This window comes from Euphorbia lathyris, chromosome 7 (genome assembly GCF_963576675.1).
Source record: "Euphorbia lathyris chromosome 7, ddEupLath1.1, whole genome shotgun sequence".
In the NCBI taxonomy this organism is placed as follows: Eukaryota; Viridiplantae; Streptophyta; class Magnoliopsida; order Malpighiales; family Euphorbiaceae; genus Euphorbia; species Euphorbia lathyris.
Window position 1 is genome coordinate 53,583,647 of NC_088916.1, and position 10,187 is coordinate 53,593,833.

Below are 10,187 nucleotides of genomic sequence, written 5' to 3' on the forward strand. Positions count from 1 at the left end.
TATGACAAACAATGACTCTCAATATATAAACGGTTAATGTTTTACTCTTGCAATGACGACTACGTGTAGTGTGACCGATCCGTGAAGTACTTAGACTACGTGGCACCTAGTCAAGGCGTGTCTAATGCTTGGGACCAAAAATTAGGGCCCGTAAGTTCCGTGGTTTGTCAATTCCTACGGTTTCCGGAGTGTCACTTCCGGTAAGGGAACACCTATATGAATCCCTAAAGATAGCCTGAATGGCGTCGGAAATCGCGTTCTCCTACACAATAATCAATTACGAGTATCAAAACAAGTAGCAAACATCAACACAAATATAGAGAAAGAGATTATGAATCATAAATCATAAATATGGAGGATGTAAATGTGAAATACAACCAAGCCTAGTACATAGGAAGAGTACAAGCTAATTAGCAAGTGAAAAGGGAAGAATCCACCCTCGGAACTAGCTAACCGGACTCAAGGCCGTCTCTTAGGACTTGGAGGTGGAGCTTTCGAGCTTGGTGAACGGAGAAGGAACAGAACTTTGATGGAATGCCGGAATCAACGAACAAGCTCTCAAGGTGGAAGAGAATTGCTATGTAAACTAAAATCTCAAACTAAAATAACAATTGTATATCAAAAGGTGTATACAAAGTCTAAGGTTATGTAAAAAGATGAGCTCTAAATGAGTGCTAGTCACTCTTATTTATACACATCAAGCTAGGGTAAAGTTGTAATTTCATGAGATACAAGCATGGAAGAACATGATTTTCTGTGGATTTCCCATGACACGCCTCGCGTATGGTGGAGTACGCCCCGCGTAATTGCCAATTCCGTCAGAAATCTTTTGCATGTGGACCAAATCCAGATCTTGTTGTCTCAACCACGCCCCGCGTAGACTGGGATGCGCCTCGCGTGTTTGAGTTTCTGAGATTTTATTGCTTGAATTGGGTCATTTACGCATCGCGTAGCTGAGGCACGCCCCGCGTAAATAAGTCTCTGAGCTTTTTGCTTTGAAGAACTTCCTTACATGCCCCGCGTGTAAGGTGGTACGTCTCGCGTAGGGTAGTTGACTCAGGGAGACCATGCAGTCTGACTTTCAGGATTAGGCTTATCATTTCTGACACATGTTCCACGCCTCGCATGGTTGTTGATACGCCCCGCGTATTGCTGAGTAGATCCCACGTGGTACCTGTGGATAAGGCAATTATTTCTGACTCAGTGTTCCACACCCCGCGTGAGGAGTGATACGCCCCGCGTATTTTGGTAGATTTTCACTTCTTGCTCGTACCTGAAATACAATTCTCGAGAGCCGAGTTAGCTTGACGTTTTATTTTCTAAATTAATCAAAAATAAGGAAAATTATCTGAAAGTACAGAATTTATTTTTATTTCGTTATTTTATTAAAACATTTTATTTTTGCAATTAAACTTATTTATTTCATCCAAAATTAAACTGTAAATCACGCTAAAAGATAGGGACGAAATGCCCCTATCAAACCTCCTCGGACTTTAAAGTTTTACTTGTCCTCAAGTAAAAGAAATCGAAAGACAAGGGATTGAGATTATTAAGAAACAAACCGTCGGTTGGTTTTACCAAGTGCGTGATTCCGAAGCTAAAGTTTTATACAAAGTTTTCGGTAAGTACCTACGCAAACAAATGAGTGACCAAAACTTGCTTGAAACCTCCATGATCAAATTTAATAGGCAATATTAACGGGGATCGATTATCTTTTGAGAACCCGATAGTACCTCACCAAGGGATTTCACTCTTACGCTCAAATTTTGGTGGGTCGGTGTTTTTGCACTCTTCTTTGCACTTACTCGAGATCACTTTGATTTGCATTTTCATCCGGGTTTTTCCTCCTATGTTATGGTTTAGACAATATTAAAAATGAACCCGGAGGAGGGTTGTAATGTGGGTGGCTTTTTAGTGGTTAATTTTTAAGAACTCGAGTTTAAATACCATTTTGATGATCGCACCGTGTTTTTATTTGGGCCTTGGCAAGTTTATAAAATATAACTCGAAATTGCTCGGGTGGAGCTTGAGAATGCCCTTTTGCTCTTTATTGTGTTTTTCTCTTTCTTTTTGTTTTGAGAGCGGCACAAAAACGATTTCGAAAGCTTATGGTGCTTACTTATCAAGGCCTTGGCTTATTTCGGGTGCGATTTGATTTTGTTGGTATTTGAACAAGAGGAAAAAGGGTTAATTGTTAAAAAGGGTATTAACGAGAAAAGTCGGTTAAAAGGCTCGAGGGGGTTTCTTAGAGGTTGATGAAAACGAGAAAAATAATTTAAGAAAAGAATTAGACTAAGTGGGTCCGTTTTATCATCTATTGCCATTTTAACCAAAATAAGTGTACTTAACCCGGTATTAGGTGCAAATTCTATGAGTCGAGTGAAGTCAAAGCTCCCAAAAAATTGTGAAAGAAATAGAGTTCTCGTGCGAACTCTTTTAGGCTCAAAAATATCTCACAAAATTTCGGGTTAAATTGTGTACATTCAAGTTCTCGTCAAATTTTCAACTATCCCGTTTTTATTGCCTTTTTAAATTTCATTATAGAGATAACCTTTGGGTTAGGACTCAATGCTTTTGTTTAGTACGAACCTAAGCTTTGCATAAATTCTAGAGCTTCAGAATTAAGACTAAAATTTCTTACTAAAACCGATCCTTTGTATCAATGTCTTTACATCTAAGAACAAACAACGGAACTTTAATTAATTTCCGAGGGAGGTAGTGTGTCGGAAAAATTAAAGAATCAATAAATTAGTTTAATTATTTTGTTGTTTATTTAATTTTTATTTTTGTTTTTGTTAGTGCAAAACAAACGGTGAGTGCGGGGTTCCGCGGCCCTCCGCGTTATTAAAATGACGTTTATTCCAAGGACGTCGCAAAAGAAAAGAAAAACAAAAACAAAAATAAAGATGGAATTTAAATTAAAAATAGGACCCTTGAAGGTCAGGTCCTATGTGAGGCGTGCCCAGGGGGGCGCCCCGCGTAGGAGGGACGTTTTAGGTGCATTTTGACCAGAGACTCAAATACGCGGGGCGCACTAAGAAGGGCGTCCCGCGTGTTTGAGTTTCTGAGATTTTTATGCAAGAAAAATGACTAACACGCGGGACGTACTTAGAGGGGCGCCCCGCGTGGCCAAAGGTTTGATCTTAGTAAAAAGTTCAGAAACTTGGCTACGCGGGGCGCACAGGTACGTACGTTTCGCGTGATTTGTCAAAATGGTGCCAGAGACCCAACTGCGCGGGGCGTGCTGGTGTGTACGCCCCGCGTAAGGAACGGATATGATACATATATACAAAGGGTTTGAGGGACGCAAACCGAGGCTACGTTTAGAGTCGGAGTAGCTCGACTTTCTTCGGATGTGTGCATGCTTACGGTGTTTGGAGGAATGTGGCTTCGCCTTGTTGTGGAAGAGTGCCTCCGCAGTATATTTTCAGACGGTGGCCGTTCACCCGGTGAGTTGCGTTGTCGGAACCTTGGATGTCGACCGCTCCGGACGAGTGGCCATTAATAACGGTGTACGGTCCCGACCACCGACTTTTTAATTTTCCTGGGAACAGGCGGAGGCGAGAATTATATAGGAGGACTTGGTCCCCCTTGTTGAATTCCCTGATTTGCACGTGCTTGTCATGCCATTTCTTCGTACGTTCTTTGTAGATCTTGGCATTTTCATATGAGCCGATACGAAGTTCATCAAGGGTATTGAGTTGGAGGAGACGTTGGTCCCCCGTGGCCTGCACATCAAAATTTAAAAATTTCAGAGCCCAATAGGCCTTATGTTCCAATTCCACCGGTAAATGACACGATTTCCCAAAAACTAAACGATAAGGAGACATCCCGATAGGCGTTTTAAATGCCGTGCGGTAGGCCCAAAGAGCGTCGTCGAGCTTTAGGCTCCAGTCTTTCCTAGAGGCACTAACCGTTTTTTCCAAGATACGTTTTAGGCTCCAGTCTTTCAAAAAGTTCGCAAACTAGGATCCCTTGTTGGAGCATTTCATGTTTACGGGAGATGTTCCCGCTCCGTTGACAAGCGTCACATGATTTGACGAAGTCTTGGGAATCTTTGGACAAGGTAGGCCAATAAAAGCCACATTGTAGAACCTTTGCCATAGTCCGACTAGGGCCGAAGTGGCCCCCCGGCTCTTGGGTGTGACACATATGCAACACATGATTTACCTCTTCTTCCGGTATGCACCAACGAATGATATTATCAGCACAAGATTTAAACAAGTAGGGTTCTTCCCAAAAATAATTCTTAGCGTCGTGAAAGAACTTCCTACGTTGCTCGTAAGTAAAGTGCGGGGGAAGAATATTACCGGCTTTGAAGTTTGCCATATCGGCGTACCAAGGTAAAGGCGTTACCGCATAGAGAGTTTCGTCGGGAAAGGTCTCCTTGATCTCCACAACTTCCGGAGATGTGGCTTGCTCGCTTTGTAATCGGGAAAGATGGTCGGCTACGACATTCTCCACTCCTTTTTTATCCCTAATTTCGATGTCGAAGTCTTGTAGGAGTAGAATCCACCGTATCAACCATGGTTTGGCATCATGCTTAGTCATTAGGTACTTGAGAGCTGCGTGGTCAGTGTATACGATAATTTTGGATAACACGAGATATGATCTAAATTTATCGAAAGCAAAAACGACAGCAAGCATCTCTTTTTCCGTAATGGAATAGTTTTGTACGGCCTCATTAAGCGTTTTGCTCGCATAAAAAATGGGGCAGAAAATTTTATCCACCCGTTGGCCCAAACAAGCACCTACAGCCAAATCACTCGCATCACACATAAGTTTAAAGGGGAGACTCCAATCGGGTTTCACCATGATGGGTGCATTAATTAGTTTTTCCTTTAGCGTGTTAAATGCAAGCAAACATTCGGAGGAAAAACTAAATTCCGCATCCTTTAAAAGGAGTTGGGTCAAGGGGGTCGCTATTTTGGAGAAATCTTTAATGAATCATCGATAGAACCCCGCATGACCTAAGAAACTCCGGATTCCCTTAACATTGATTGGAGGAGGCAATTTCTCAATTATCTCGATCTTGGCCGGATCGACTGCGATTCCCTCCCCGGACACCTTGTGTCCCAAAACAATACAATCTTGAACCATAAATTGACACTTTTCCCAACTCATAGCTAGGTTAGCGTCCTCGCAACGTTGAAGGACTTTATCAAGATTGCTCAAACAAATTTCGAAGGACGACCCAAAAACAGAAAAATCGTCCATGAAGACTTCCATGAAATCCTCAATCATCTCGGAGAATATAGCCGTCATGCACCGTTGAAAGGTGGCGGGGGCGTTAATAAGCCCAAACGACATCCGCCTATATGCAAATGTCCCATATGGGCAAGTAAATGTCGTCTTTTCTTGATCCGAAGGATCAACGGGGATTTGCATATAGCCAGATAGGCCGTCGAGGGTACAAAAGAATTTATGTCCCGCCATTCTTTCCAACATTTGGTCAATGAACGGCAAGGGAAAATGATCTTTTTGGGTGGCTTCATTAAGTTTCCTATAATCAATGCATACTCGCCACCCCGTTACTTTTCGCGTGGGAATTAATTCCCCTTGATCATTTTCAATCACCGTAGTGCCCCCCTTTTTGGGAACGCATTGGACCGGACTAACCCATGGACTATCGGAGATAGGAAAGATTATACCTGCATCGAGGAGTTTGATTACCTCGGCCTTCACTACCTCTTTCATATTGGGGTTAAGTCGTCGTTGCGGCTGCACGGAGGGTTTGACTTTATCCTCCATAAAGACGCGGTGTGTGCAAATGGTGGGGCTAATCCCTTTAATGTCATGAATGGTCCATCCAAATGCGCCCTTGTGTTTTTGTAACACCGCAATTAACGCTTCCTCCATTTCCTCTGTCAAAAGTGAAGAGATAACAACTGGTAAGAAATTAGGAGGTTGCAAAAATACATATTTTAAATTATGAGGCAAGGGTTTAAGTTCTAAAGTCGGAGGCTCTTCGAGAGAGGACTTCGGCTTTGCTTTGCTATCCCGGTCCAAACCCTCGAACCGGCTCCTTGCCAACAGACACCGTTCTATTTCGGAGGAGTATTCAAATGGCTTGTTCAATGGCTCCTCATCCAAATGCTCATTACCATCTATTTCCGAAGAGGTCTCGCAGAAGACCTAACACAAAAATCCTCAACAAAAAGATCAATAGAGTCTACGGAATTTAAAAAGTTACAATCCTCCATGGTATTAGATGGGAATTTCATGGAGTTGTATACGTTAAACTCTACCTCTTCGTCTTGCAACCGTAGGATGAGCTTACCTTCGTGGACGTCAATGAGAGTCCTACCTGTTGCAAGAAATGGTCGTCCTAGGAGGATCGGTACCGAATCGTCTTCCGCCATATCGAGTGCCACAAAATCAGCGGGGAAAATGAACTTGTCCACTTTCACTAAGACATCCTCCACAACTCCTTTTGACCGGGCAATGGATCTATCGGCCAACTAGAGCGTCATATTGGTAGGCTTTGGATCTCCCAAGCCGAGCTTCCTAAAAACAGATAAAGGCATTAGATTGATACTAGCACCCAAATCACATAAAGCTCTTCTAAACTCAACATTACAAATCGTGCAAGGGATAGAAAAACTTCCTAAATCTTTGAGTTTAGGTGGGAGATTATTTTTTATAATCGCGGAGCATTCCTCCGTGAGCGCTACCGTTTCATTATGATCTAACTTCCTCTTTTTGGCGAGGATTTCTTTAAGAAACTTTGCATATGTCGGCATTTGTTCCAATGCTTCCGCAAGCGGAATGTTAATGTGGACTTTCTTAAAAATCTCCAAAAACTTGCCATATTGGTGATCCAATTTTTCCTTTTTAAGTCGTTGCGGAAAAGGGAGCTTCGGTACGTAAGCCCCAATTGGATCACACACATTCTCATTTTTATTCGAGGAAGTCATAGGTTTCGGATCCGAACCGGGGTTGCTTACCACTTCCGGTTCGACGCTTACCTTTGGAGCGGTGGGAATCGCCTTTGGGACCGGTGGTTCCAAACCCTTACCAATACGGAGAGTTATCGCTTGTGCGGTCTCCCGCTCCTTGGGCCTCGGGTTTAGTTCGGTGTTAGTCGGGAGAGACCCATGTTGTCTCTCTTGTTGTTGGCGATTCAATTGGGCCACTTGACGTCCCAAATCCCTGCAAAATGTCTCATTGTTAGCAAGACGGGAAGATATTTCTTTAAGGAGATTAATTACCATAGAGTCTTGCGCATTGTTAGGAGGTTGAAAATTTTGTCCTTCTCGGACATGAGGGAATTGGCCCAAATTTTGCTCCTTGAACTCATTATGGGGTTCGGATGGGGGTTTCAACACATTCCGATTATTACCATAAGACAAATTCGGGTGTTGGTGTTGAGGCCTCCATCCGTTGTTATCGTTGTCACGGTGGTGATAAGTGTTCGAGTTATGAAAGGAGTTATAATGAGAATTATACCTTTGTTGCTTCCCTACATAACTTACGCTTTCGGCATCGCCAGCAAAAGGGCTTCCGGCTTGACAATCCTTACCATGGTGATCACCACCGCAATGTGAGCACATCAGGACCTGTGCCTTATTTTTGAGGCTCATTTGTGCCATTAAGGCATCTAACTTTTTATTTATTTCAACCATGAAGAGCTGGGGAGCCTCGTCTTCCACGGTAAAAGTTTGATGTCGCGAGGGTCCGACAAGCCGATCTTCTTGCCATTGGACACTTTTCCTAGCTAATTCGTGGATGAGTTCGTAAGCATCGCTTGTCGATTTTCGAAACAAATCCCCACCTGCAGCAGAATCAACGTTTGCACGATTAGCGGGTGTTAAACCATGGTAGAAGGTACTTACCAAATCATGCTTAGGAATATCATGGTGGGGACAGCTTCGGAGCAACTTTCGGAACCTAGCCCAAGCTGAATGGAGGGCCTCGTATTCAAGTTGCCTAAAGGAAGTGATATCGTTTCTCAACTTAACCGTTTTGGAAGGCGGAAAGTAGTAAGAAAGGAACTCCTTCTCAAGCTCCTCCCATGATGTGATCGATCCCGCCTCCAACGAGTGCAACCACTCCAACGCTTGTCCTGTCAAAGAGAAAGGAAATAACTTTAGTTGGATGGCCTCAACCGGAACACCGTTTTGCCGAGAAGTTTCGGCACACATAAGAAATTTATCAAGGTGTTCGTTAGGTTTTCATGGGGTTCCCCTCTGAATTGACCAAGTTGTTGGATTAGTTGGATCATGCTAGTCTTTATTTCATATGTGTCGGCCGGAATGGTGGGGGCAACGATTCCGTTGCGATTTTGAGGGCGATGCGGAGCAAGAATCTCCATCATCGAGCGCATGTCATTGCCTCCACCATTGCGGTTGTTATTCACGGGTTGCTCCGGCGGCCTTTGGTTGACCTCAGGCTGGTTAGCTTCATTGTTGAGGTTTGCCATTTTCTCTCTCCGAATCCTACAAAGAGTACGTTCAATTTCGAGATCAATAGGAACGAGAGTATCACTCCGAGATCGGGTGTGCATAAAATAAATGAAATAAAATATAAACAAGAAAAATGTTGCTAGTAAAAAATATATATGAAAAGTATATATAAACAATTTATACAACTAGTAAAATATAAACAAGATATTATAAATCCCCGGCAACGGCGCCAAAAACTTGGTGGGGCGTGCGGCTAAGGTAGAGCTCTTTAAACGACAAAATATGTATTATGTTAAGTGCGTTACGACTATGGATGTGACCTTTCTAAATGCTCTATCTCTACTAGACGCCACTATTTAGGGGCAAGTGTACCCCGTCGTATCAAGTAATAATCCGGTTAAGACCGGGTATCGAATCCACGGGATTTATAACTGCAAGTATTAAACGACTCGGTTTTGTATGTTATCTAAGCGGTGAATACTTTGAGTTGGTTCGGGGAACAACTACAAACTACTCCTAACTACGGGTGAGACAAGTTTATATAACAAAACTCTACGAAATGATATGGATGGCGATAAGTTATAAATATGACAAACAATGACTCTCAATATATAAACGGTTAATGTTTTACTCTTGCAATGACGACTACGTGTAGTGTGACCGATCCGTGAAGTACTTAGACTACGTGGCTCCTAGTCAAGGCGTGTCTAATGCTTGGGACCAGAAATTAGGGCCCGTAAGTTCCGTGGTTTGTCAATTCCTATGGTTTTCGGAGCGTCACTTCCGGTAAGACAGCACCTATATGAATCCCTAAAGATAGCCCGAATGGCATCGGAAATCGCGTTCTCCTACACAATAATCAATTACGAGTATCAAAACAAGTAGCAAACATCAACACAAATATAGAGAAAGAGATTATGAATCATAAATCATAAATATGGAGGATGTAAATGTGAAATACAACCAAGCCTAGTACATAGGAAGAGTACAAGCTAATTAGCAAGTGAAAAGGGAAGAATCCACCCTCGGAACTAGCTAACCGGACTCAAGGCCGTCTCTTAGGACTTGGAGGTGGAGCTTTCGAGCTTGGTGAACGGAGAAGGAACGGAACTTTAATGGAATGCCGGAATCAACAAACAAGCTCTCAAGGTGGAAGAGAATTGCTATGTAAACTAAAATCTCAAACTAAAATAACAATTGTATATCAAAAGGTGTATACAAAGTCTAAGGTTATGTAAAAATATGAGCTCTAAATGAGTGCTAGTCACTCTTATTTATACACATCAAGCTAGGGTAAAGTTGTAATTTCATGAGATACAAGCATGGGGGAACATGATTTTCTGCGGATTTCCCATGACACGCCTCACGTATGGTGGAGTACGCCCCGCGTAATTGCCCATTCCGTCAGAAATCTTCTACATGTGGACCAAATCCAGATCTTGTTGTCTCAACCACGCCCCGCGTAGACTGGGATGCGCCTCACGTGTTTGAGTTTCTGAGATTTTATTGCTTGAATTGGGTCATTTATGCATCGCGTAGCTGAGGCACGCCCCGCGTAAATAAGTCTCTGAGCTTTTTGCTTTGAAGAACTTCCTTACTCGCCCCGCGTGTAAGGTGGTACGTCCCGTGTAGGGTAATTGACTCAGGGAGACCATGCAGTCTGACTTTCAGGATTAGGCTTATCATTTCTGACACATGTTCCACGCCTCGCGTGGTTGTTGATACGCCTCGCGTATTGCTGAGTAGATCCCACGTGGTACCTGTGGATAAGGCAATTATTTC